This window comes from Hylaeus volcanicus, chromosome 2, assembly GCF_026283585.1.
Source record: "Hylaeus volcanicus isolate JK05 chromosome 2, UHH_iyHylVolc1.0_haploid, whole genome shotgun sequence".
In the NCBI taxonomy this organism is placed as follows: domain Eukaryota; kingdom Metazoa; phylum Arthropoda; class Insecta; order Hymenoptera; family Colletidae; genus Hylaeus; species Hylaeus volcanicus.
In genome coordinates this window covers 18,525,940-18,534,168 of record NC_071977.1, presented here as the reverse complement: position 1 = coordinate 18,534,168, position 8,229 = coordinate 18,525,940, and the positions used below count along the sequence as shown (strand labels likewise).

The window sequence follows — 8,229 nt, the reverse complement described above, 5'->3', positions numbered from 1 at the left end:
AGGAAGTTCTTGAAGAGATCATTAAGGCACTGCCTGCCCCAGAGTACGTGAAACCATCTGAAGTGGAGGAAGTGCGTGAACAGGTAACTGTTACTGAAGAAGTCACTAAAGAAGGCAAACCAAGGAAGGTCACCAAGAAGAAGGTCATTAAACGTAAAGGTAAAGAACAGCAAGTAACTGAAGAAGTTACTGTCGAAGAGCAAGGCAAAAGACCGGTGACAACTGTTACTGAAGGGCCTGTAGAGGAAGTTCTTGAAGAAACAATAAAAGCATTGCCTGCACCAGAATATGTAAAACCATCTGAAGTAGAGGAAGTACGTGAACAGGTAACTGTTACTGAAGAAGTTACTAAAGAAGGCAAACCAAGGAAGGTCACCAAGAAGAAGGTCATTAAACGTAAAGGTAAAGAACAGCAAGTAACTGAAGAAGTTACTGTCCAGGAGCAAGGCATGAGACCGGTGACAACTGTTACTGAGGGTCCTGTAGAGGAAGTTCTTGAAGATATCATTAAGGCACTACCTGCTCCAGAGTACGTCAAACCATCTGAAGTAGAGGAAGTGCGTGAGCAAGTTACTGTTACTGAAGAAGTCACTAAAGAAGGCAAACCTAAGAAAGTTACCAAGAAGAAGGTTATCAAACGTAAAGGTAAAGAACAGCAAGTAACTGAAGAAGTTACTGTCGAAGAGCAAGGCAAGAGACCGGTGATAACTGTTACTGAAGGGCCTGTAGAGGAAGTAGTTGAAGAGACCATTAAGGCACTGCCTGCCCCAGAGTACGTGAAACCATCAGAAGTGGAGGAAGTGCGTGAGCAAGTTACTGTTACTGAAGAAGTCACCAAAGAAGGCAAACCAAGGAAGGTCACCAAGAAGAAGGTCATTAAACGTAAAGGTAAAGAACAGCAAGTAACTGAAGAAGTTACTGTCCAGGAGCAAGGCAAGAGACCAGTGACAACTATTACTGAAGGGCCTGTAGAGGAAGTAGTCGAAGAGACAGTTAGACCTCTTCCGGCGCCAGAATATGTTAAACCTACTGAAGTAGAAGAGGTGCCAGACGAAGTAACAATCACTGAAGAGGTAACGGAAGAAGGTAAACCGAAGAGGACTGTTAAGAAGAAAATTAAACAGAAAGCCGTTCGGGAGGTTGTGTCTGAAGTTGTGGCCGATCTGGAAGAACCTAAAGCTCCTGAAGCTCCATCTGGTGAACCTAAAAAACTTGTTAAGCTACAGCGCATTAAAGTTAGTAAATTTGAAGGCACAAAGCTCGATGTACAAGAAGTTTCTTTCGACAAACCACAATTTGCTCAAATTAAATTGCGAAAGACTCCTGTGGCCAAGCGTCCAGAGGAGAAGAAGAAGGAGAAATTCCCACGTATTTTGCTAAGAAGTCGCATTACTTCCATACTCTGGCCACCTGCTCCAAAGCACTTGAAGGTCACTGAACTAGAACCAAACGAAGTTCAAAATGGTATTCTATCCCGTAACGTTGAGGAAGCTGCAACCTTGCCAAAATTGAAGAAGAAGAAGGTGAAACGTTTGCAGAAGGAAATTGCTAAATTGGAGCAACTCGATAAAGAATTCGAAGAATTAAAGAAGGAATTACCGTTAGAGAAACTAGAAGAACCAATAACAGATGAAAAGCCAGAAAAGAAAGTCAAAAAGAAAAAGAAAAAGCCTGAAGAGAAAGTGGCGGAAGATCTGAAACCTAAGTTAATGAGAATTAGTATCAAGGAACAGAAACCAACCAAACCCAAAATCGAAGAACTTGCTACTCCTTTGTTCGCCCAAATAAAGTTAAAGAAACCTCGTGTTACTCCAAAGAAGATTGATAAAGACGAAAGCAAATTTCCAAAGATTTTGTTACGTAGCCGTATAACTGACCACGAATGGCCACCTTCAATGCTGTATCCAGTCATAACTGAGTTAGAACCAATTTATGTCCAGAGCGGTATAGTATCTCGAACAATGGAAGAAGCGATGAAGATCAAGAAGGTAAAACGCAAGAGAGTAAAACTTCCTGAGAAGGAGATGACAGAATTAGAAAAACTGGACCTGGAGTTTGAAGAATTAAAGAAGGTCCCATTAGAAAAAGTCGAAGAAACAGTTCCGTATGAACGTAAACCAAAACCAGAGGAAATTGAGGCGGACAAACCAAAGAAATTAGTAATTGGTAAAGGAAAACCTCGACCTACGGAAAAAGAAGATGAAGAGACTGTTCGTTTAAAGAAGATACCAGAGAAGGTTCCAAGTGTTACAGAAGAACCAACTCCTGTCCCCAAAGAGAAAGATGAAGTTGACAAACCTAAAAAGAAGAAAGACAAGGACGAGTACCCAGAGTTGAAACCATTTGAACCTTACGACATAGAACCCACTGAAATTGAGATGGAAGAAAGAGAGAAGCCAGAATATCCTGAACCAGACAAGCCAACTCCCAAGAAAGTTCCAAGTAAGAAGCCGAAGAAGGAACGTAAGACACCAGCTCAAGAAACTGAAGCTGTCCCCATTGTACCTGGCGTTCCGAAGCCACAAGAACCGGAACCAGAAGAAGACATTAAGAGGAGAATTCCTGAACGCGAAGCACCAACCGAGGAACCTGAAAAAATAAAACTGAAACCATGGAAAAAACAGGATGAACCAAAAGAGGAAGAGAAGGTACCTGAAGATTACATAAAGTTCGTTCCAAAAGACGACGACATTGTCGAAACTGTTGAAGTTATCACTACTGTACATACCGAAGAGACGCCAGAAAAGAAAGAGCGAAAAATTAAAAAGAAGAAGACCACGACTAAACGTGGCGACAAGAAACCCAAAGTCGTTGAAGAGACAACGATAGAAGAAGAAGGCGTTGAGCCTGTCGTCACAGTCGAAGAATTTGACGAGGAGAAACCTGAAGCTATGGCAATCGAAACTGTCGAGAAACCCGCGCCTGTAGAAGAAATCAAAGAAGAAATCGTGACGAGCGAGATAGTTACCGAAGAAGGAACAAAGAAAACGGTGCGCAAAAAGCGCGTCACGAGGAAACGAGAAGGTAAAGAACGGGTCACCGAAGAGGTGATCGTCGAAGAGGAAGGTAAAGCACCATTAACAGCAACAATAGAACCCCACGAAGACACTACACCAGAAATACACGAAAAACCTAAACACAAAAGACCGATAAAACCCAAAGCTGATGAGAAAGTACCAGAAGGTAAGCCCATTTCTTACGTATTACTATCACCATTACGTACAATTAGACGTTACAACGTACATGAGTCCTTACATGTCTTTATTCGCTATGCATATACGATATTACAAGAACAGGAAACAAAGACATGATTGACAAATATACTTTATATCATACCGTATATAATACAGTTATCAATGCATATTGACTACCCAATTTATTCGCTTTATATATACATCATTTATTCGTAAATGGTTTGTGACTTGTCAAGGAGAGCTTAGTATCGATTCGAAATCACTGGCTTATGTTCGGATTTAAAGCATTTTGTTCTTATTGCAGATGTCACGGAGAAGACGACTCTACAGGTGAGATTAAGTACAATTTACTGTATTGTTATTTTTACAATTGTACAATCGATCATGTATTTAATTGATCTAATTTATGTGAACGACAGAAAGTCATCGAGGAAGTTAAGGAAGTCAAGAAGCCCGCGAAAAAGAAGAAGCCGACTACTACTAAGGATGAGGTAACGGAAGAAATCGTAGAAGAAATAGTAATAGAAGAACCCGAGAAACAAAAGGCCAAACCGGTCGTGGAGGAAGAAGAGACGGTGACGATAACCGAACTCGATGTGAGGAAAGCACCGAAGAAGAAGAAGGAGGTTGTCATCAAGGAAGAGGAGGAAATTTTCGAAACTATTGAAACACCCACGCAGAAAATCATCAGGAAAAAGAGGCGCCCTATGAAAAAGGACGAAGAGGAAGAAGTCATAGTCGAAGAAATAATCGTGAAGCCGAGAGAAGAAACCATCGAAATGGAGGAACAGCAAATAGTCGAGGTGATCGAAACTCCCACTAAGAAAATCGTGAAGAAGAAGAGGGCGATAACGAAGGATGGTGGTGCTCCTGAAGAAGTCGTTGAAGAGATTGTCATCGAAAAGCCACAGAAAGGAAAGGCGAAGCCTGCCGTGGAAGAAGAAAAGGAGACGGTGAAAATAACGGAAGTCCATCTAAAGAAAGCACCTAAGAAACCGGAAGAGGTTGTCGAGGAGGAAGAAATAATCGAAACGATTGAAACTCCGACGAAGAAAATCATTCGGAAGAAACCCAAGGAAAAGAAAGACAAGGTGGTCGAAGAAGTAGTGCAGAAAACTGTAGAGGAAGCGAAGACTATGCAAGAACAGGAAATTGTAGAAATAATCGAGACGCCTACGAAAAAGATTATCAGAAAGAAGAAAGCGACAATAAAGGAAGGTGAAGCACCTGAAGAGGAAGTCGAAGAGATTGTAATTGAAAAGCCTATCAAAGAAAAGGCTAAGAAAGACGTAATTCCTAAAGAAGGAGTAGAGATCACGGAAATTATTACAGAATCACCTGTCGAAAAGTTGCTGGAAGAAAAAGCAAAACCGGAAGAAGCGATTCCATCGAAAATAGAAGAAGAAGAAAAAGCTAAAATAACGGAAGTGGTAGTTAAGAAAGCACCCAAGAAAAAGAAGACTGTCACCGCCGTTGAAACAACGGAAACTGAAGAAATCGTGGAAGAGATAAAACCTGAAGTTCCAAAAGAAGAAGAACCGAAGCCAATCGTTACTGAAAAGGAGAGCGTTGAAGTTACTGAAGTGATTACCGATGTGACCCCAGAAGAAATTCCTGAGAAGAAACCCAAGAAGAAGAAGGCAACCGAAATTAAGGAAACAGAGGACAAAGTAGTCACGAAGAAAGTAACAGTAAAGGAAGCGCCAAAGGAAGCTGTGGCAGAAACGGAAGAACAACCAGTTGAAGAAGTTCAAGAGCTTGTTCCAGAGAAGCCGAAGAAAACTAAAGCGAAGAAAGAAGTTACTCCGAAAGAGGGTATCGTTACGACTGAAGTGGTCACTACGACTGCAGAAGAAACGTTAGAAGTTGAGAAACCGGAAGAAGACAAAGCCGTAGTGATCGAAGAGATAGTAGACACACCTAAAGTGGAAGAGAAGAAGGTTACCGTGAAGAAGGCTCCGAAGAAAAAGCTCAAACCAACTGAAACTGAAAAGGAACAAGAGGAAGAAGTTGTGGAAGAAGTTGTGGAGGAAATAACACCTGAAGAACCGAAGAAGAGGAAAGCAAAGAAGGCTATTCTTCCAAAGGAAGAAATACAAACAACCGAAGTGGTTACTGAAGTTACTACGGAAGAAATATCTGAAGACAAGAAACCGAAGGAAGAAAAAGTCGTTCCCACGGAAGAAGAGAAGGTACAGGAGGAGGCAAAGGTTACGGAGGTTTCTGTAAAGAAAGTACCGAAGGAAAAGAAAAAGAAGGAACCAGTTGTAACGAATGGTGAAGTGATCGAGGAAAAGCCGAAAGAAAAGGAAGTTCCCGTTGAAAAACCTGAAGTGAAAGAAACACCTAAAGAAGAAGTTTCAGAAGCTCCTAAAGAGAAACCAAAGGAAGAGAAACCTAAGGAAGAAAAACCAAAGAAGAAGAAAGTACCCTCAGAGAAGAAACCTACTGTGGCAGAAGAGGAACAACCTGAAGAAAAAATAGAAGAAATAGTTGAAGAAAAACCAAAGAAGGTGAAGGCTAAAAAGGAAGTCGTTCCAAAAGACGCAGTGGAAACTACCGAAGTCGTTCCAGAAAGCGCACCGGAAGAATTGCCAGCCAAGAAACCCGAAGAACGCAAAGCAGTGCCAGTCGAAGAGAAAGAAGACGAAATACAAGTAACAGAAGTACCCGTACAAAAGGTTCCTGAAGAAAAGGAAGAAGAAGTGCCGGAAGAAAAACCTGCCGAAGCAATACCTGAAAAGCCGAAGACTGTAAAGAAGAAGAAGAAGAAACCAGCTAAGAAGGAAGAATACGAGGAATGGGTGGAGCCTGAGTATGAACGACCTGTACTAGAGCCCATGCCTGAAAAGATACAATGGGAACCGTCGAAAAAGAAGAAAGAGAAGAAACCTTTGCCCGAATCTCTACAAAAATTAGTTCCACAGAAGATCGAAAGGAAAGAGTTCAAACCAACGAAACTGAAGTATGCTGAGCCCACGGAAACCGTTCAGTTCGCTTCGATTAAACTGAAAAAAGTGACAACCCCGAAGAAGAAAGAAATCGAACAGGTGAAATTGCCTGCTTTTATGCTGCGCAGTAGACTCAAGTTCGTCAGTGATTATCCGCCAGCATTACAGGTTCCGAAAATAAGTTACCTGGAAGAGAATCCAGTTCAAGCAGGTATTCTTTCTAGAAATACAGAGGAAGCTCTGAAAGTCCTGAAGAGGAAGATGAAGAAGGTTAAACTTTCTGAGAAAGAGATCACACAGTTGGAGAAATTGGATCTGGAATTCGAGGAATTGAAGAAAGTCCCATTGGAGAAAGTTGAAGAACCAATCCCGTATGAACGTAAACCGAAGAAAGCACCGGAAGAACCGGAAGAACCACAGAAATTAGTGGTTGGAAAGGGTAAAGTACCGGAAGAAGAGAAACCTGAGCCTGAGAAAGTGAAGCTGAAGAAAATACCTGAAACTAAACCGGAGGAAGTTCCAGAACCTCTTAAGAAACCCAAGAAACCAGAGCCCGAGGAAGAAGTTAAGCCAGAGAAGAAAAAGAAGCCGAAAATGAAGTTAGAACATGATGAATTTAAACCGTTAGATTTTGAGAGGCCAGAGCTGGAGAAATATGAGCCTGAAGAATATGAGAAACCAGAAAAGCCAGAACCTGAGCCGGTTCCGAAACCATACGAGCCAGAGAAGAAGAAGAAACCTGATCAAGAAATTGAGCAGGTTCCGTTGGTAAAGGGTATACCAAAACCACCAGAACCTGAGGAGGAACCTGAAGTCAAATTCAGAATACCAACGAAAGAGAAGCCGGAGGAAGAGCCAGAGCAGATTACATTGAAGCCCTGGAAGAAAGACAAGCCTGAAGATGAAGGTGAAAAGAAGTTACCAGCGAAGGAAGAGAAAGAGGAACCGAAAGCTCCAAAAGAAGAACCTGAAGATGTCACCGTGAAACGTAAGACGAAGCCGAAAAAACCTAAGGAGAAAGCTCCCAAGGAAGAAGAAGTCACACTTAAGAAGCCTGAAGTCAAAGAGCCAGAGGAAGTTCCAGAAATCACCGAAGAAATTACGTTGAAGAAAGAGCCAGAAAAACCGGCCGAAGAAGCTCCAGCTGAAGTTACTATCAAGAAGCCTGTAGTAGAAGAAAAAGTGGTGGAAGAGGAGGAAACGGTAACGGAGGTCACATTGAAGAAGAAACCAAAGAAACCAACCGAAGTCGTAGAAGAAGCAGCCGTAAAGAAACCAAAGAAAAAGCCTATGAAAGAAGAGGAAGCAGCTGAAGAAATTACATTGAAGAAGGTTGTCACCGAAGAGAAGGAAGTGGAGGAAGTGAAAGAAGAAGTTGTACTAAAGAAGAAACCGAAAAAGACATCTGTTCCTGAGGAAGTAACGGAAGAAGTTACACTGAAGAAACCAGAAGAAAAACCAGAGGAAGTAACTGAAGAAATAAAGAAACCGAAGAAGAAGAAACCGGTAGTAGAAGAAGCAGCTGAAGAAATCACGATTAAGAAAGTGGTGGTTGAAGAAAAGCCAGAAGAAGAGGCTCCTGCGGAAGTAACTTTGAAAAAGAAGAAGCTTAAAGAGAAGCCTGTTCCTGAAGAAGTAACAGAAGAGATTACACTGAAGAAACCAGAACCAGAAGAAAAGGTTACCGTGCCAGAAGAAGTAAGTGAACAAGTTGAACTCAAGAAACCGAAGAAGAAGAAGCCAGTGGTGGAAGAAGCGGCTGAAGAAATCACGATTAAAAAGGTAGTGGTGGAAGAGAAGCCAGAAGAAGAGGCTCCAGCGGAAGTAACCTTGAAAAAGAAGAAGCCTAAGGAGAAGCCTGTTCCGGAAGAAGTAACTGAAGAGATTACACTGAAGAAACCAGAACCAGAAGAAAAGATTACAGTGCCGGAAGAAGTAAGTGAACAAGTTGAACTAAAGAAACCGAAGAAGAAGAAGCCAGTGGTGGAAGAAGCTGCTGATGAGGTTACCATCAAAAAGGTTGTTGTCGAAGAAAAGCCAGAGGAAGAGGCTCCAGCGGAAATAACTTTGAAGAAGAGGAAGCC

The 8,229-nt window shown here is 41.9% G+C and overlaps 1 pseudogene; it reads left to right on the top strand.

The window, feature by feature from the left end:
- The window catches only part of LOC128873013 (titin-like), a 145,364-nt pseudogene that overhangs the window by 123,004 nt on the left and 14,131 nt on the right, over positions 1-8,229 (top strand).